At 39.5% G+C, this 21,211-nt stretch overlaps 1 long non-coding RNA gene across 1 annotated transcript; it reads right to left on the reverse strand.

Moving 5' to 3' along the window:
* Window positions 1-14,811: 14,811 nt before the first annotated feature.
* On the reverse strand, window positions 14,812-20,507 carry LOC126485652 (uncharacterized). The gene is made up of 2 exons (XR_007588063.1): window positions 20,408-20,507; window positions 14,812-20,314 (listed from the first exon to the last, which is right to left on the reverse strand). It is a non-coding gene; the product is annotated as an uncharacterized LOC126485652 (long non-coding RNA).
* Window positions 20,508-21,211: the final 704 nt, after the last annotated feature.

Here is a 21,211-nt window from a genome sequence, read left to right on the forward strand (position 1 = left end):
TTCAGATTTATACTTATATGAACTGGCCATATGAAAATCCCCATACAAACTATTTACGTACAGTGTATCGTACAATTGCACAAAATATCTAAAAGTTATATTTTTAATAAAAATAGGTATCTTCATCATAAATGATGTCCTCCTTGAACAAACAAAGACTACATTCTAAGATAAATATCACTTGATACAAGTCCTGTCTTGCTTCAAATAACAAATCCTCAAGGGTTGCACTAGTTGAATTATACTGCGCATTGCAGTTCACATTTTGACAGAAAATTTCCCTCGCTCACTGTTTAGTATTTTTCACAAGCACTTTTACTCTTTTAATGAGCTTTAACACACTTTCTCACCAAGTTGTCCACACATTCAACAGGTCCAAGTAGCAGTCAGCAAGGAAAGGCACTGCTATCCGTTCCCTTGGAGGTGGTTCTCCTCCGCCACAGTACATGAAAAAATTAGACAAAATACTCTACTTTAGCACACTTACTTTTTCTTCTAACTTAAACGTCTAAGAAAAATGTTTCACACTAAAAATGATAGTCATTACTTCATAAATACATACATTACACAGCCCTCATAACATCACAATAATTATCACTAACATTGACTATAGTACAAAAGGTGGGGAATAGAAAAAATCTGAAAATCAATTACACATTACACTACAAAACGTTACTCTAAGTCATAACTGTTTGAAACTGGTTAAACCTGAAAGACTTTTGTTTCTTTCCCATTTGCAAAAACTCAAGATCTGCAGTAGCATAGATTTACTAATCATTAAGTTATGAAAAAAATTAGTCACCATCACATAACTTAATTACTATTCAAATCAAGATTAAGGGGATGGAAGTTGTACCAAATCATTGCCCCACTTCTCCACTCAACTGTGAGCACTACTCTCATTCAACCAAAAAATTAAATCCACACAAAATGCTACCAAATAGTTGACCTGTCAGAATTTTCACATCAGACTAGCACCACAGTTATCAGTTAATCAGCAAAATTATTGTTCTTCACTCCAGTATTACTAGTTTAAGCTCATAATTCCTCAGAACACAAATAGAAGTTTTCAGATAACCTATAGACTCAATGATGCAGCATTATATGACTTGTAAATATTGCTCTTTCTGTTAATCTCTCATTTCCAGCTGCACTGTCATGAATTACACAATATACACAGTATCCAATGTCACCTAGTTCAAAATTAGATTATCAATACAGTTACCCCACATTTGTTTGTATATATTCATCTTTTTCATTACTCAACCACCTCTGTCAGCTCCATTATGTTACATCATTTCTTATCCTGTTAGGTAGTGGAGTGCATTCCCAAAAAATATCCCTACTGCAAAGACAGACTCCCTAACTATTAAGACCCTAACATTATTCATTGTTTTATTATTTCATTATTGCTTTATTATCTAATAAATATTGATCCAGAATTAAAGTCATCTCCTCCATTTCTTTTACTTGAATTTGTCCTACCATTTCTGTGCCCATTCTGGCTATCCTCCACCCAACCATTCCTTGAACTTCTACTGCAGTCAGTCCTGTCCATCCTGTTTATCTGAAATTCTCTCTCTGATTGATTATTGTCATCAAAATTCCTCCTACGATCTTCCACTGAGGACTTCACCCTCACCACTTTACCAACATAATTCAAGAAATCACTAATATTACCCATAGGGGCAGGTACAAGCAATTCTCTAACTTTCTGAGGCAACTTAGTTTCTAAAGCCATAATTATGAATTCACTATCTAACTCTTTGTCCAAATATTTCAGTTTGTTTATCCAAAGCTGACAGAAACCTTTCACAGTACCCTTCCTAGAGTCAGATTTCTCTCCTCCCCAAAATTCACTCAAAGTAGTCTGCTGTTTCTCTTTGGACCAATATTCATCTACAAACACTTTCTCAAAACTTTACCATGAAATACCTGAGTTGCCCATGCATAAGCATCCCCCTTCAAAAAACCTCACACAAATTACATTTTCTCTTTGTCATTCCATGTTTCAGACAAATCATTAAATTCTCTAATGAAATTCAGTGGATGCCCTTCCCCATATTGTTCAAAATTATTACATTTCTTGCAAGTAACAAGTGAAGGACTGTGTGCGTGTGTCTCTACTTACCTCATAAATCTAAAAGGTAAAGTATATTATAGGCATGGTGTGACCTCTTATTCAGCTTGTCACTTATATTGTATTCGCTTGTTTACCTGCAGCAAGAGTTTTCTGGTCCCTCGATTATAATTAGTGCATGTAATTTCAATACTTAAATTTGTAACTATATAGATATAATGTACATAGTAGCATAACTTCAGTAAATATTTCATAGTTTAGGATCCCTTCTGTGTATATAATCCCTTATCTTTGTTTGTGTGCATTGTGTAGATAGTCATAGTTGTGGCATAGACTCTCCCTCAATTTTCTATGTCTCAGTTTATTCAATAGGCTTTAAAAATGCTAGTGCTGGCCATAGCTCATAGGGTTTCTTTGATTTGGGTGCTGCAACACTTTCAGCTGTGTCTGGCATGTACATGCTTACAGTTTGTTGACTAGCTTTCTCCCCAACGTTCATGCGCTGCATCGCTCTGTTACCAATAATGTCACGGCGAGTTGTGTACTGCAGTGCATGCTACCGTGTGTTCCACAAGTGTTTATTCATTTACAACTGCGCTATGCACAAGGCAAAGCAATGTGTTTAAAGTATTGTCGTCTTTAGACACATAAATGTAAAGATCTTCCTTGTTACATCCACTCACCTTATCATTTACACAATCTTACATATAAGAAAAAAATTTCCTTATCAACTAACAACATAAATGCTGCAATGTGATTTTCCAGCATCCTAAATCTCATATTATTATACATATATACAACTTAGAGGGTATACCTACCCTGATCGTATCTGATAAAGCAAGTATTGATCAAGCTTGTGCCCCCACTCCCCTCCAAGGTCACAGAATGGGGGCCTATCATGACCGGTTCAAGTTTTCCATCATAACGGTGGCATCGCTCTCTAGGTTAGGCGTAACTTCCACTATGTTGATCATTGGTGTTTGGTTACGCCAATTAGTGTCCTGAGAAGCTCTCGACTGAAATTCTCTTTGCCTCTGCCTCGGCATATGTGTGTTATTTTGCTGGCAGAATTCCGCTGTCTGTGGGTTATGCAGTTGTCTGTTATTGTTTTGCCTTCACCAAGCAATCAGCTGATTATTGCTGGCAGCTTGTGCCCGCACATATTGTACAAGCTGGCCATACGCTACTCGCCCATTGTAATTGTTTTTGCTAAATTTTCGCCCATTTATTTTCTGTCCACCTTTGTATTTACAGCTTTCTCCATTGCCATTGTGATTACCGTTACCATTACCATAGAACTGTGTGGGGTAAGGTTGCCATTCGTGTTGTACTACAAATCTGTTGTTTACTTGTTGGTCTGTAAATTTCTGTGTCGTGATTGGCATATTAACAGGCTTCGGTTGTACTGATCTCTCTTCATATATTAAATCTACTGAGTCCAGTACAGATAGAAAGTATTTGGTGTTGTTTTCCAGGATGGTAATAAGTTTTTCCCTAATGTGGGCAGGACGACGGCTCTTTAAAATTTTCAGCACGTCTAATTGAGATACCAGGTTCATCCAGAATCTGGTTTCATTCAGATGTCTTTAAAAATAGCCTCTTAAGCTTCCATTACTTGCCATTGAATGGAGCTGGATTGAATATTTCATGTCTGAGCCCCTCTTGTACAGCCTCAGAGCAATACTTATCCAGAAATGCTCTCTCAAATTGTTCATAATAGTTGCAACATTCCGCCATGTCCGTAGCCCATAGCAGAATATCACCTTGTGTGTATCCAACAACAAGTCTATTTTTCTGGGCTTCGGTCAAGGTACAAGGTAAAACATTTTGAAATGCTCTGATAAAGACCACAGAGTTTGTTCTTTTCCCTTCAGAAGTAAATATCAGGGATTGTCAATGCCTAAGTAACCCCTCATCTGCAAGTAATGTTGACAAACACACTGCACCATCAGTGACAGGCATGTTTATGTTCGCTTGTGGGGTAGCACATGGCAACTGTGCTTGCTCGACAGGTGCAACTGCCAGCAAGTGTTGTTGCATTGTGCAAACTTTGCTATTTTCTTTGACATGCTAACCCCATATTGTGGATAACCGGTAAAGGAATCTTAACTTCTTTAAAAGCATTGCGTCTCCTGAATTTGAGAATATGCTTCACTGAGGTTTTGAAACTCACCTGTAAGTTGTTCCTGTTTACAGTCTATGGATGCTACCTTTTCTGTTAATGTATTTATATTGCAGGACATATCGGTAATTATTTCTTGTTTTAGTTGTTTACCGAGCTCTGTCAACTTCCTGGATAGTTCACCTGATAACTCAGTGTGTATAATTTTGCTCACCCCACTGAACTGTTGACTAATACTGTTATGGAAATTGTGAAATGCCTGATTTTGCTGTGTAAACTGACACCCTATATTTTCTTGATGTTTTGTCAACCGCTGTTGTTACACTCTTAAGCTGTTGTGTAAACTTTCTCGAAATTGCTGTTGTCTTGTAAGCTGTTGTGTTATTAGTTGCATGAGTTGTGTCAAATTGTGGGTGTCGCTAGTATTTACATTGCTTTTTCGAACTGTTTCCTGCTCTTGCGTTTGTGGCGTCGTGAGCGAATAACCAAAGGAATTTTCGCTGTCGCGCGCTTCAGTTTCACTATTTGAAAAAATGTTTCCCAGTGAGAACTGGGAAATTGTCTCATTGTTCATCATAGAAGTGACATCATGATTAGTTATATTACCAGTGTCATCATTTTATAGTAGTGAGACGCCAGCCTGGTTGTTTGGTAGCCATTGGCCAGTTCATGAGTTGGCACGTTACTTTTAACTGTTCCAAAGCTCGGATTTCTGACCTCTTGGCATATTGCATTTTGTAATGAGTTTTGAACAATGGCCATTTCCTTTGACTCCATTGTTAACAGTGTTTAGCAAAATTATGAAAAGAAAAAAAAAATGATTTTGTTTGTATCAGTACTTTTCAATTAAAGCAGATTTATATCCATAGTCATTACTGATCCTGATTATTTTCTGATACAGCCTTACAGAATTTGAATGAATTATTTTGCACTCTAATGTTGACTTTATACAAATTTTCATCTTTCGTATAGAAATGCACTTTCTGTAAAGCATATTAATTGGAAGGAAAAGAGATTACCTACTGCAAGAGACACGGCGCCAAGCGTGGCCGTATAGGCATATGGTGTAGCAGCTTCCTACCTTAACCACTGAAATCTGCATTTCCAGTGCATCTCGTTTGCAGGGAGTATTTAATTTTTAATTTGCTCCTTCAAGTTGTCAATAGTTCCAACCCCATGGACATGTAACAAATGCAACAAAGGCCTCATTAGTTTCTTGTAATGATAAAATAGATCATTTATCTCAAAAAAAAATTTATCTCAACAATTGAAAGGTCTGTTCATATTTGGCTCGGTGCTATCCTTTGAAAGGTCACAATTGAATAGTGGCAGGAGGTAATAAAATGTGATATATAATGGAAACTGATTAATAATTGCTGTTTACATAATTAAAAAAAGAAATTTTGAAATAATAATTGAAAAAAAATTGGAAGATACACATATCCTGAGTTAACTTTAACTGGCATTAATATCAACAGACCCCCAATATTCAATTCATTTATTCAGCATTTAAATTTACATACTTCTTTTTCTTGTTACTGACATTGTGCATAGAGCTTGTATATATCCACACTCGCTGTTGACAGTGAGCTCAAGAACGGTTTACAGTACAGTTTTGATGAAGGAGACGCGACAGCCAATCAGTGCTTAGGTTTCCTGGCCACAGTACGACAGCAGCCAGTCAGTGAGTAGGTTCTATAGAAGCAGCCATTGAGTACAGGAGCAGCCAATGTAATGCATCATATCATTATTATTTCTTTTCCTTTTCTCCCTACCTTCTCCTAAACTATCTGAACAATGGTGTTTTCCTTCCTGTCCCTCTGCATCTCCCTAAACAGCCACACCGTCAACCACCACTCCTCTCCTACAAACCAAGCTTTGCCAACTTCCTTAATATCACACAGCCTTCACCACTACCTCCCAGACCAAGAATAACCCATAATCCCAAGAACCAGTCACAACAGTACAGTGTCCTTAACCTCTCATCTTTTAAGCACTTTCCTGAATTATCTAAGGGCCTCACTTTCAACCCCAAACCTGCATTTGATCATGCTGCTTTGTTGAAGGACATACATAATATCCATTGGAAGTATCACTTTGCAAACCAATCTCAAAACTTTTCCAACAGCAATCCTGACATTGAGCTCTGCCTTCAACAGTTCAGACCGCAATCCCAACTTGATCCACTATTACTACCACTACCTCAAAATCATCCTTTACAAGCCTTCCAAGAATTCCTCGCATCCAGCATTGCTTCACAACCCTTCTTCAAATTCCTACAACATGACCCTAACCTGTCCTCTCCAGAACTCCAGGCTCTACATTCCCTAAAAGCTGATGACTCCATCATTATCCTCCCAGCAGACAAAGGATCTACCGCTGTAGTACTTGACCAAAAAGAGTGTGTTAGTGAAGATCTACACGATCTGTCTGATACCTCTACATACAGCATCTGCCATCAAGGTCCCATCCCTGTGATTCAGACTGACCTGCAGTCCTTCCTTAACACCTCAGGCACCTCACAAGGACTAACACCTCAATCCATAGAACCTCTCACCTCACCCAAACCAGGCACCCACACCTTTTACCGTCTGCCTAAGATCCACAAACTCAAACATCCTGGCCATCCTATAGTTGCTGGCTTCAAAGCACTCACTGAACGTTTATCTGCCTTAGTTGATCAACACCTGCAACTCATAGTACAAAGACTCCCCACCTACATCAAAGATACCAACCATTTTCTAGATCATCTGAAACCTGTGCCTGTCCCACTCCCACCATACACCTTGCTTGTCACCACTGATGCCATCTCCATCTATAACAACATTCCCCACGTACATGGTCTGTCTGCTGCTGAACATTTCCTCAGTCAGCACCACTTGATTCAAAACCTATGACATCCTTAATACTCACCTTAATCAACTTTATACTTACCATCAACTGCTTCACCCTTGAGGGGCAGACATACAAACAAATCAGGGGTACAGCCATGGGAACTAGGATGGCTCCTTCCTATGCCAACCTTTCCATGGGTCACTTAAAAGGGGCATTCCTGGTATCCATAAGTCTTCAGTCCCTGGTTTGGTTTATATACATTGATGACATCATTACCATATGGACTCAGGGTGAGAGTGACCTGCTAAAATTCCTCAAATCTCTGGATACCTTCTCCCAATTAAATTTCACATGGTCCTATTCCAAATCCCATACCACTTTCCTTGATGTTGATCTTGTGCTGACTGAAGCCCAGCTATACATTTCTGTCCACATTAAAGCTACCAACAAACAACAGTACTTACATTTTGACAGTTGCCATTCTTTCCATTCAGATGTTCCCTCCCACACAGCCTCGGCATCCGAGGCAAAAGTATTTGTTCAGATGCAGACTCTTTACAGCAATACACCACCATACTCACATCAGCCTTCACTGCATGTAATTACCCCACCAGCCTAGTTAAAAAAACAGATTTCCAAGGCCATCAAATCAAATCCTGGTACTACTGCTGGTCCCTCTAAAAAATAACTTCAGAGCACATCACTGGTGATTCAGTATTATCCTGGTCTGGAATGTATTAATCAACTACTTCGACAGGGCCATGACTTCCTAAAATCATGCCCTGAAATGAGAACAATTCTGTCTGAAATTTTGTCCACCACATCTAGAATAGCTTTCCGTTGCCCTCCCAATCTCTGCAATATTCTTGTCAGACCCTATGCTCCTTCTGCACCCATCTCCCTATCCTATGGCTCCTACCCCTGTGACTGTCCCTCGCTGCAAGCTGATGACTCCAGCAGACAAAGGATCTACCACTGTAGTACTTGACCAAAAGGGGTATGTTAGTGAAGATCTACGCCATCTGTCTGATGCCTCTACATACAGTGTCTGCCATCAAGATCCCATCCCTGTGGTTCAGACTGACCTGCAGTCCTTCCTTAACACCTCGGGCACCTCCTTCTGCCTGAAGGAGGATCACTGGCTCCAAAAGTTTGTCAATTACATGATTTTTTTGTGTATGTGGTCTTCCGCTGCTTGGTGAGTAGATTTTTTTTATCCAACCTCTTATATTTCTAAAATAAGCGAATTCTTTCACTACGTGAATACCTGGCCTCCTTTCAAGGGATTGCTTTATTAAAAAGACTTCCTTTAAGCAGGGATACCTATCAGCTGACTTAAGCTTCACTCCTACCACTACCTCTAACAGTCATGTAACTGGCAAAACATATACTATCAAAGGGAGAGCCAGAGCCACCTGCAAAATGACGCATGTCATATACCAAATGTTATGTAAAATCTATTTGGCCTTCTACATTGGAATGGCTACCACCAAATTATCAATTAGGATGAATGGGCATGGGCAGAGGGTGTATACTGGCAACTCGCAATATCCTGTTGCAGAGCATGCTCTACAATATGATATTCAAGACCTCGATGCCTGTTTCACCACATGCACCATCTTGATCCTTCCCCCAGACACCAATTTCTCAGAGCTCTGCTGGTGGGAACTAGCACTACATGTCCTTGGTTCTCACCACACACTTGACCTTAATTTACGTTAATTTCTTCCGTCTCAGCATTTCTTCACTGTAATTACTCTTTGCTTTACTCTGTTTTAGTTTTCTACATCTTTCATTGTCTTTCCCATCTACTTTTCACCGCACGCCTCCCATATAATGCACTTAGCTTTTCACTCTTACTAACTCATATGTGATGTTTACGGAGTAATCTCTGTCTGCATATTATCCTGTCTTCCAATTTTAAGCTCTCAGGTTTTCAAATCTCTTCTGATCCAATCCCCAACAATCAGTCTTTCATTCTCATCTTGTAGGTAAGTCTCCCCTGACCCGCTGTTTAGGGCAACTTTCCCGAAATCTACCCGTTTTCCTTGACCTCTCCAGTCCTTTTCTTTCATCCCTCTTCCTTTCCTTTCAACCCTTCTGCCTGAAGGAGAATCACCAGCTCCAAAAGCTTGTCAATTACATGTTTCTTTTATGTGTGTGTTCTGCCACTGCTTGGTGAGTAGCTTTTTTTATCCAACCTCTTATATTTTGATGAAATAAGCCAATTCTTTCACTACTTGGATGCCTGGCCTCCTTTCAATGGATTGCTTTGTTAGAAAGACTTCCCTTAAGTAGGGACACCTATCAGCTGACTTAAGTCTAAAAAAGTTGCATCTCTAACACCAACTACTACAGCAATTTTCCCATGAGTGATCCCTCCACCACCCGCTATACTGTCACCTATAGGCTTTATCACCTTCCCTTCCCATACCTATTGAGGAGTAGGCCGTGCCTAGTGAAACCAGATCTATTGATAGACTCAACTGGCACCATTGCAATGTGAGCCAAGCCCTCCACCATCAGTGCCTTCTTCAGCCCCATGTTAAAATGCCTAACAGCAGCATTAAGGTGAGGCCGATCATAACGCTGAAACAGAAGCACAAAGTGCACATTCGTGCCACCAGTTTGAGCAACTATCTTCACCAGGTCACCTCCTAAATCATACTCCCTGTCCCTATTAAGGCTGTTCCCAGCTCCACCCATAATCACTACCTGATCCTCTTCCATAAAATTCTTACATAACTCCCCTACGTTAACAGCCACCTGAGCCAACCCTCCACTAGGATTCACAATGCTGGTGACCTGGTACTCACACCCCAACACTTCCTGCAACTGCTAACCCAGACCTTAGTCATGTGAACTACCTAGCAGCAGAACCCTGCTCTTTCTGTTAGAATTTGCAACTGACTTAGGTTCCCAAATGCTCAGGGGCAAAAGTGAGTCACCCCGAGTCCTATCTGGTGCCTGCCTCTCCTGTAATGGGGCCGTAGACATACCAAAGACACGACACTAACAGTAATGTTGATGACTGATGATATATCTTGTACATCTACATCTACATGACTACTCTGCAATTCACATTTAAGTGCTTGGCAGAGGGTTCATAAAACCACAATTATACTATCTCTGTACCATTCCACTCCCCAACAGCGTGCGGGAAAAACGAACACCTGAAGAGGATAGCATCTCTGATATGTCTCTCTCACTATCCCTCCCAACACAGTCATTCGCAACAGCTTCCAGTCACTTGACAGTAGCCAAGGTGATTTCCTGCTGTTTACAAACAGTATCTAAGACAGCTGATGCATGACACCAGCTTCACAGTGGGGCTGCATTGTGACTGGTGCAATGTTTTTCAGAAAAGTAAACAAGTTTAAACTAGGATTTTAAGGATTAGAAGCTTATTTCAAGAACTGACTCCATTAGCACCCAATGTGACTCATTTTGTGATGAGAGAGGAAACGAGATAATATTTACTGATTCCTTGAAGCTACTTCAAACTTGTAGTCTTGAACTTATGATTTATCAATATTATGCTCACTAACAAATGTGTATGACAAACATGAAAATAGTGGAAATTTACAACAAATGAAGACAATAGCCATTGCTGTTGAAAAGGAAAGCTTGGATCATGATACGACAGTTATAACATTACATGTGCAGAACACAGAACTATGCTACAGCAATCAATCTCACGAACTTTGTTTACATCACGACAGTAAACTTTCAAGTGCTTCTGTAGGTCAAACTATTCACATGCAGAAAAAGGTGAAAAATATTCACTGATTATGTAAATACTTACACTGTGATACATAACCATCAATTTACAAAGAAATACACTGCCTGAAAAAAGTGAAGCACTCAAAAGATATAGTCATATGGCAATGTAACATTGTACATATACACACCACTGATGAGTATCTAAATGATTACAAATGTAATTCTCTATGACAGATGGAATGGCTACCAGAGTGCATTAGCATTGCTCATGTTCTGCATTATTACCATGCCTGGTAGGGGTATATAAGGGCTAGAACAGCATCAGATGTCTTGTCATCACTGTGACTGACATGGAGGTGCCACATACTTTATGTGGGACAGTGCTGTCAGCACCTAACAGAGTTTGAAAGGGGTGTTATTGTGAATCTCCATTTGGCTGACTGGCCAAATGATCCAGTAACCAGATTTGTAGGGCACTCAAATGTGACAGTGGCCTGACGTTGAACTGCATGGAAACTTACAGATAGGCACACTTGCCATCAAGGTTCCAGTTGACCACACCTGACCAACATAAAGTAGGAGCACTAGATTGTGTATGAAGCACATCGTAACCCCTTCACATCTGCACTGCCATCCGAGAACAAGTAATGGACTCCCTGAAGCATTGTGCGTTACCTCTCACCATTCAGAGACTAGCAGCAGCCTGACTAGGAAATTACCATCCTGTGTGTAGGCTGTCATTAACACCATGACATAAACAGATGTGTTTGGAGTGGTGCCATGACTAGTATGCACAGACTGCTGATGGACGACATTGCATTATGATCAGTGATGAATCACATTTCTGTACTTCCCCTGATGACTATCATCAGTGAGTGTGCTGGCAACCAAGAGAGAGAATCCAGTTTCCAATGTTTTGAAGTGGCTTAGAGGTTGTTACTCCTGGTATTATGGTGTGGAGAACCATCAGGAATGATGTTAGGCCACATCTGGTAGTGACTGGGGAAACTTTTGTGGCATAATGGTACATCACCTCTCGAGCTACAGTGTTGTGATGTGATTTTTCAACAGGACAATGTTCAACCACTCGTGGCACATGTCTGTATGTGTGATGTTGAGGTGCTCCTGTAACCAGCAGGATCAAAAAATATGTGCTCAGTAGAACAGCTGGAGACCAGCTTGGACATCAACTCCACCCCAATGCCAATATTCAGGACATCAAGGGCCTGTTAACAACTGAGGGCCAGATTGCCTCAGGGGCAGATACAAATGTTTTATGACACCATTCCCAACAGAATCCGTGTATTCATCCATGTCAAAGGGGGTGCAATGTCTTGCGCATATGGAGGTTTACACTGCCAAATTCTTTGTAAGTTTGACTTGATACTGTAATAACTGAAAAACCATTTTGATTCCTTCTCCCTTTCTAGGTGCTTCATTTCTTGTCAGTAGTGTATCTTACACACAGGAAATGTCTGAAAATTCTTGAAAAATGTACTTTTATTCACTATGGTAAACATTAAAAGATTGTTGTATGAATGAGGATACTACTGTCAAAATATATGTAGATTATAGCTACACACACTCCATAGAAAATTGTAAATTGAACACAAACTATAAAAGAATTTAAAAAATAATGGAGCATTCTCAGTGGTAGCTAAACCTTTGTTTCTGACTTCGCCTGTGTCTCCATATTCTTCAGCTGTGTTATTGAAGAAACAATTGAGCAAATGAACCGTTTGGTGGCAGGGGGTATTTTACGTGTTGTGTAATCTGTGCAGTGGGCTTGGAAAATCTTACAAGAATCTGTTTGCCTACTGGCTGCTATAAATGCTATGTTGATGTGCCTCATCAGCACCTGAGAAATTGTTCCTCAGAATTATGCAGGTGGGAACTATCGCTACAACACGTCCTTGGTTCTTGACATCCCCTGGCCTTAATTTACGTTAATTTCTCCTGTCTCAACATTTTTTCAAAGCAACTTCTCTTTCCTTCAGTCCATTTTACTTTTCTACATCTTTCATTGTGTTACATGTCTATTTTTCACCACCACCTCTCCCATCTCTGTTATGTACAATGCACTTAGCTTTTCACTCTTATTAACTCGTTCATGATGTTTGAGCAGTAATCTGTTTTGCATATTATTCTGTCTTCCACCTTTAAGCTTTCAGGGTTTCAAATGTTTCCCAATGCAGTCTACAGCAGTCAGTCTTTCCTTCTCATCCCATGCAGTAAGTCTCCCCTGACCCACAGTTCTGGGTGACTTTCCTGAAATCTACCTCTTTCCCTAGACCTCTCCAGTCCTTTTCCTTCACCCCTCTTCCTTCCCCTTTAAGCCTTCCGACTGACGAAGGGACCATGGCTCCGAAAGCTTCCTAATTACAACCTTCTTTTATATGTGTGTTCTGCCACCGCTTGGCAAGTATATTTTTTTTATCTATCAAGTTAAATTATTTTGTCAAAAATTGATTGTTTGGGTTTTCTATCAATAAATCCATCATTCAGCCGCAAAATTTGTTTGATACCTTTATGAACATACTTTTGTTAATTAGCATTAGTACGGTACTAAGTGAAACCCTTTTCTGAAGCCAAGAAATACTGTATCCTGACTCCTGTTACACAAGGCTTACAGGATGTCATGTAAGAAAGTTGTATTTTGTATGCTCAGTGTTTACAGAGTACATGTTGGTGGGTGTGGAGGAGATTATTCTGTTCAACCTCAGCCTCAGAATACTTTCAAAGAGCCAGTGTCAGATTGATACCAATTACATCAAATGGTAGTTTTGGTATCACTTCTGATATTTTTTTTGTAGACAGTATGACTTCTACTTTTTCTTGACCACTGGGCATACTTATTTTGTTTAGAAGATCTATAATACATTATGTTTAAGACAGAGCCTGATTCAAGTTCTGTATTATAGAATCTGATATGGGTTGTATCATGTCCAAGAGCTTTATTTTGAGATATTTCAGCTTTTTCTCAGTACCACTGGTACTGAAATCTGTTTCACTCATACTTGCGGTGGTACAAAAATTAAAGTGGGATAGTACGCCTGGATTTTCCTTTGTGTAAGATAACGTGAAAGTGAAGTTCAGCATTTCTCCTTTTGATTGCTGCCCTCAATTTCACTTGATTTGTCACTTAATCTAAGCTAATCAAGAGTGTATGGAAACTAATTTTTGTGCTACTGTCAGTGTTTATGTATAACAAGAATTTTTTTGGGTTTTGTGAGAGATATTTTATATAAGATTCTGCTATGGTTGTCACTGAAAACTTCACACACTGCTGTTTTGACAGCCAATCGTGTTTCATTTAGCATCTCTCCATATACATATAAGTAGAGAAAAACTTGACTAATCTTACAGTAAATGTCACTGTTACATTTTAAAGGTGAAAACTATAATTTTAAAGTTTGACACATTATCAGTTTTTCTACTGAAGAACTTATTTATATTTTAATTGGAATTTTCCAACAGATTAAAGCTGTGTCAGAAGTTTAAATCCAGATGTAGGACAATACTCAACCAATTAAGACATGATAAATGACACTCCTTCACAGCTACAATTCTGCCTGTTCCTCTCTCCTACTTTCATAACACTATAGAAGATCTCCTCACACCTTGATGGACCAACAAAAAGGACATTACATAAATAAATTAATCACACCCTAGGGTTTGATTTCTGAATGATTGTTTCTCTTTTAGGTGCATGATGGTGCAAAATTTTCTGATAGATTAAAAATTTGTGCCATACTATAGCTTTGCTCACCTACTGTTCAAATCTTCAGCAGCTTTGAATATTAATTTTCCAAACGTTGACAAACCTGATAAATATTTTACTCTACACTACAGTACTTGAGTATTTGAGTCTTCGTTTTTATTTGTAATAACTGATACTTGTCTGGTGATCAGCTTTGTCACAAGTATGTGAACCAGGTGAACAGTTATGTCTTTAGACACTACATCACACAGTTATCAGGTGGCATAATGTCACATTGTAACCACACCCAAGTTCAAATACAAAAGTAGGGTCATTAATGAAGTACAACTGTTAAAACTGAAAGTATATTTATTATGAACTCCAACATACAGCCACAAAATAACTTATCTCCTGGATACAGAGTGCAGTTATTTATATAACATCAAATATTCCAGAATATACAAATATAAATTTTGAGAACCTTCCAGGAATGATAAATACTAAATCGCCAATAAATGCAGATGGTTGGATTTGAGCAAGTAACCCATAGCATGTCAGCCAGCAGCACTAATCGCTGTGCCACACTGCATGCATTACAGCTCATGCCATGCTCCCTCTCCCACAGAAACAGTGACCTACTGTTCCAGAACTTCTCACTGGAGATCACTACAGCACTCTGGATCTAGATATTGTAAATGGTCTTCTGTATGGCAGCACTGGCAGATCCTTGTGTTCTGGTCATGTTATCACTTCCTCTTCACTATGACGAGCATTGATGGTAACTGCAACTACTGAAGCTACACAGTGGTCAAGTGGGTCTTCTGTTTCCTTGAGCGAGAAGCCCCCGTCATTGATCTACATCTCAGGTTTGTAGTAGGGCTTCGCACGGTGGACATAGGAAATGTCTATGCAATTCTGTCTTCTTGACAAAGTGTCATAATCCTCAACTCAACCGATATCTGACAAGCAACAAAGGATGCAATAAGGCTCAAAGTAGTGCTTTCGTAACTTTTCCAATAGTCCCACTTTCTGAATGGGTGCAAAACTTCATACCAAGTCTCCCAAGCTCTATCTCACCGGCCAGTACTTGGCATTATTATACTTTCTGTCTTTCCCCTGGGTATCAAGGGTCTGTATCTAAGCCAGCTGTCTTGCTTCTTTGGTCCTGCTGAAGAACTGTTTCACATAGTGAACAAGAGTATCATCCAGTCGAAATTGGATCAATGTACCCACTGTTTTTTCAGCCTCTCAACTATGGGGTAGAAAGAATGGTGTGAAGCCTGTATGTCTTGCTTTGCTTTGTTGTTTGAGAATGCCATGATATGCATTATTGCATTCTACTCTGTTTGACATCAATGCACACCAGTAGCATATCTGTTAATGTCTATGTGATCATTCATCTGTGGGTAATTGTCATCATCCAGTGTCTGATGTCACAACATGCAATTACCTCTGATACTAGTCTCAGCTGGTAAACTGTTTTGTGATCAGAGATCATCACCCAGGGTGCTCTGTGCTCCAAAATGATGTTTTCTACAAAGAACTTCATAATTTGTGGAGCTTTGGTGTTGTCACAGGTTTGGTAACAGCATAGCAGGTGAGGTAATCTGTTCAGACTCCATTTGTTGACTTCAGGGACTACCCGAAGAGGTTGATTCCAATTCGATGGAATGACACAGCTGCAGGATGAATTGGAACCACATGCCCTGGAGGTAACTGCAGCATGTGCTTCCATCACCGGCATTTCTTACAGAGTGCCACATAGTGCCGTAATGGACTGGTAGAGACCTGCATCTTGTTCTGTCTAGAGTCCTTGTGAATCCCAGGTGAGGAGCATCATGGAAATACTTCAGGACAGCTGCCCATAAATGAGCTGGGAGATGAGCAACAATTTCCACTCATCCACTCCTCTTACACAATGTTCTGTTTATCAATTGGAATTCTTTTTTGTTGTTTCTTTATTCTCCAAGGCTTGTATGATTTTCAAGAATGCTTGATCTTTCCTTTGTTCATCAGCAATGGCTAAGATTTTGTCCATGTTATTCTGCTTCAACACAGGATTTTTTCAACAACAATTGGCATCCTAGTGTTTGCATCCATTTTTGTATCCCATTGTGAAGATGTATTCCTGAAGTTTCAGTGCCAATCTCAGCAGTTAACTCAAAGGACCCTTCAAGTAGGCCAGTCAGCACAAAGACTGGTGATCCATCACAGAAGTGACTGGATGGCCAAATAAATATGGTTACAGGTTGTTGACTGCCCAAACAACTGCAAGGCACTCTTTCTTGGTTGTAGAGTAGTTCATATCACACTTGAATAGTACTCTGGAAGTGTAAGCTATCACCTTTTGAGCACCTTCCTAGAGTTGTACTAAACTGCACCTATCCCATAACTTGTAGTGCCAGTGTGAAGTTTTCCCTCTCCATTCTCATCATACAAAGCTAGGAGTGGAGATGATGTTAGCACCTCCTTAAGGAAAAGGGAAGAACTTTCTTACACCTCATCTTATTGCAGTAGTTCTTGCAAGGGGTTGCCTTGGTACAGAAGTCCTTTATGTATCATCAGTAGTATGAGCACATTCCAATCCCAAGAAAACTACTTACATCATGAATGCATCGAGGAGTCATAAAACTGTAAATGCTCTTATTTTTCCTGGATCAGGATGGACTCACTTTATGACCCAGACTTTTATTTCTTGAATAGTAAAGTGAAGGTTTTACAGATTCAGGCAAAGGCCAGGAGCCTGAACTCACTTCAATAAGGTTTTCAAGGTGGCTTAGATGTTCTTCAAATGTCTTCAAAAAGACACCAGAGCCATCCATATAGTGAAAAGTCATTCATTTAAGGTACTAAAGCAGGTTGTCCGTTACAAGTTCAAAGGTGGCTGGAGTTTGAACTCATAGAGGCTGTCAGGAGTTATGAAGACAGTCTTTTCACAGTCATCCCTGCCAGCCTCAATTTGCCAACAGTGTATCTGCATTTCCATCATTGAGAAATACTTTGCTTCTGTTACGCAGTCAAGGGTGTCATCATGTGCAGCAATGGGTAAACACCTTTTTACGTGACTTTGTTCAGTCATCAGTAGTTGATGCAGAAATGCCAAGTGCCATCATCCTTTTTCACAATCACCACAGGAGACAACCAAGGACTCTCAGTATGTTCAACAATGTTGTCTTGCAGATCTTCTCCACTTCTTCCTCGATTATCCATTCTTCAGCCAGCAGCACCTAGTATGAGTGCTGGTGAATTGGTCAATTTTCCCCGGTGTTGATATGGTCTGTAGTTTTTCCACACCAAATTTGACAGCATCTGGAAAGTGGCACAGAATAGCTAACACTCGTTGACATTGTTCCTCAGGTATGTCGGATCCTAATGGCTGTTTGATAATAGCTTTTTCCCCTGCATTGCCTGTAATGGTAATGGAGCACAATTCTTCATCAATGGTATTAAGCTGCCCTTCCTGGACTGGTTAGGCTGTCCCTACGCATATACCTTTAGGGATGAGTTGTGAGTGTCCTGACAGTGAGTGAAAGTTCTTCTTGACGACATAAAATCCTTATGATCACTGCTAGAATGTAGATTTCATGTTGAGATGTCAAAAAGTTTCGAGTAGGTGAAGTTTTCCAAATGGAATAATTAACAAATTAACAGTAATTCTATTGGATGTAGGTGTTATTGTAATCATAAAAATCTTGGATACAAAACTATGGCATTGAATTTTGGAAATAATCACTATATAAGCAGCAAAAATTTTGAATTCAAATAACTTCTGAAATATAAAGTTTTTGGGAAAAGTAAAATGTATGCTGGAAAGTGGAGGATGAGGGCTTTTAAATGAGTAATGTTATTTTAGAAATAAATAGCTACTTGCTCACTGAAAATTCCATTTTGTGTGAATCGTAATTCACGAACATTCCTTTAAATGAAATATTTCCATAATAAGTGAATGTCCTATCATCTGTGCACTGAGAACTCTGCAGTGAATTATAAATTTCAATGAAATAAAGTACGAATAATGAATTAAATATTTTGTGTAATTATTGTACATGTGATATTAACAAAATAAGAGCAACTAAATGCTGTTACAAAACTAGTCTGAACTCAGATTCTTGACTTTTGTGGGCAGCACGTTAGGGGCAACTCAATCTACTTTAAAGTAGGAATTCGTGCAGTTTGCTACTAAATTTTGTGCCTGTGAAGAAGTCAAAATGCTGCCCAAATCTATAAATGGTAAGTGTGCCCAAAAGTGGGTAGGCATAATATTTCGACAGGTTTTGCAAGAGCATATATCCCCAGTAACATGATGCTTAGCAGCACACTGTATGTTCAGACCAGTCTTATACTCATCTTTTGATGTCAAAAAGTGGGTTGACAGCACATTATTTTCTATGAAAATTATCCATTTCATTGTTACATATACAGTATCTCCTCACAACATCCCATACAGTTTGCCACTAACTCACAGCCATCACTTTACGTTATTTTCTTTCTCTTTATTGTTATTTCGATTTCTCTTTATTCTCCATGAAGGTGGATAAGATTGCTCAGTGCAGTGGAGGAAGGGGGGGGGGATGAGAAATATGGGACCATGGTATGCAGTGAGCATTGTGAATAGGGTTGGAAACAGTGCTATATATCTTGGGAGGCTTTCATTGTTGGGGAGTGGAAGTTGGTTGAAATTCTGCCAGGAGGGGACGGACAAGCCATGAAGGTGCATGGAAGGTGAAATATGAATGTGATGGTGCAGCAGGTTAACTGGACTGGTGATTAGTGTGTGGCATATTGGGTGCCGAAACTGGGTTTTGTGATTAATATAGTGGATCTGAAGGTGTTCCAAGAAGATAGAAAGAGGGTAGTGGATGATTTGGCATGGATGCTAGTTAGTTATGGGAGGCAAATCAGATGGTCAGGCAGAGTGCAGGATAATGGTACAACAATGTAGATCCCAAGTGCTGCCTGTTAGTATTTTATATAGTTAGTGGTTTTAATCAATTTGGCGGATTGTGTTCTTTCGTATGGAGTTGTGCAGTCCTGGTTAGTTTTCTGTCTAGCATTAGTCTTTAAATATTTTATTGTGTTATTCAGAGGGCTGGGTTGGTTGTAAATGGAGAGATGGAAATCTGGATGATGCAAATGTGCGACGAAAATTGGTGGCTTGGTTTTTCTGTGAATTTACTTGAAGTTTTCACATATTACACCATTCAACTAGGAGACTGAAATTGAACTCAAGGGAGACATGGGATGGTTGCAGGGCATCATGAGTAGCTAGATAGTTTTGCAGCTTAAAGTGCAACCCAGAACGCCATACACCTCTGGATATCGAGGGAGACAAATAAGGAAAGAAGCTGGTCGTCAATGGAACAACTGTAATGAAAGCCACATTGGGTGTTGGGGTTGCACGGTGGTGATGGATTCATTTGGTAAGGATGTGTTCACAGGCTTTGATAAAGGCTGACGTGAAGTTGAGTAATTCGTATTAAATTCGAAATTTATAACAAATTGTGCTCATGTCACTGAGTCTAACTCCATGACAGGCTAATTTCCAGTAACAGGTAAACTTGCAAAATGACTGTTGTTTGTTTTTATTTCACAACGTACTGAAAACCATTATTTTACTAGTGGGTATTTTTTCCGTAGTGTTGTGTAAAAGAAATATAAAAGATGTTGTGGCAGCACAAATGTTTCGCTTTTCTCCCGCGCTGTCATGAAATAGAGTTCTTGCTGGGAAAAAATTATTTTATGGCACCATCCCTATTTTGGACTAACACAATGTTTAATTTTCAAGTCTACCATTAAAGAAATACGCAAAAAGGCTTAAACATTGTCCTTAAGCTGTTGCAGTCCGGGTTCACAACTGAAACAAAAAACATTAATTATTATTAGCAGTGTGACCCGTCAACCCCGACTACGGGATCCTGTACTACAGTTGAATATTCAGTGTCATCACTTTATCTGGTTGGTACAAGCACCCGAAAGAACTTCGTCAACGTAGCAGACTTCATATCGCCACTTTCCAAAACATTGAACTGCTGACAACACATGCCACATGTAGAGCCAATAATACGATGGTCAGTTGTATGTTTGCCTTACGGGAAACACTGTTATCATTTAACTCTCCAAGTGCTATAATATGAGTTTCACTCGATCAAAAACAATTTACTTATATATCACAGCTATCAGAAATTTTAACGGACGAAAATCATTTCCGTTCTAGAACGGAGGAACAAGTAACGGAACTTCATTCATTTCCGTCTAGTAGTAGTGTACGTCTCCCACACCTTTTTCACGTCAACATCGGAGTGTGAGAGGTGGAGGCGTGCTGCCTGTGAACGAGTTCGGGATTTTAAATTTTCTCGGCTTAGTTCTCGTTGATACTTTTATATAAAACAATGGCTCCAAAACAGAGGATGCGTATTGCTAACGAGAAAGCCAGCAAAAACGTCACCATGAGGGGAAATGTCCCGAAATCTTCCGTAAGTATGTTTAGTGAGTTAACAGCTGTCAAATTAGTTAGCAGACTACACGCTACGCGGTAATTAATTCTTTCACCCAGTACACAGCGCAAGAGTCCTAATACTTATTTTGTGCAAGAGGTTCATTTTAGTGAAAAATAACAAGTTTCTTGCTGGCATATGGTACTAATAGGAATGGTGTTAAAGTTTGTTTGGAAAATTGGTAACGCTCGTAATTCCACCAAACAAAAATAGAAAGCATGAGCGTATTAGAGAAGGAAACAATGTATTTGTTTAGA

This window comes from Schistocerca serialis, chromosome 1, assembly GCF_023864345.2.
Source record: "Schistocerca serialis cubense isolate TAMUIC-IGC-003099 chromosome 1, iqSchSeri2.2, whole genome shotgun sequence".
In the NCBI taxonomy this organism is placed as follows: domain Eukaryota; kingdom Metazoa; phylum Arthropoda; class Insecta; order Orthoptera; family Acrididae; genus Schistocerca; species Schistocerca serialis.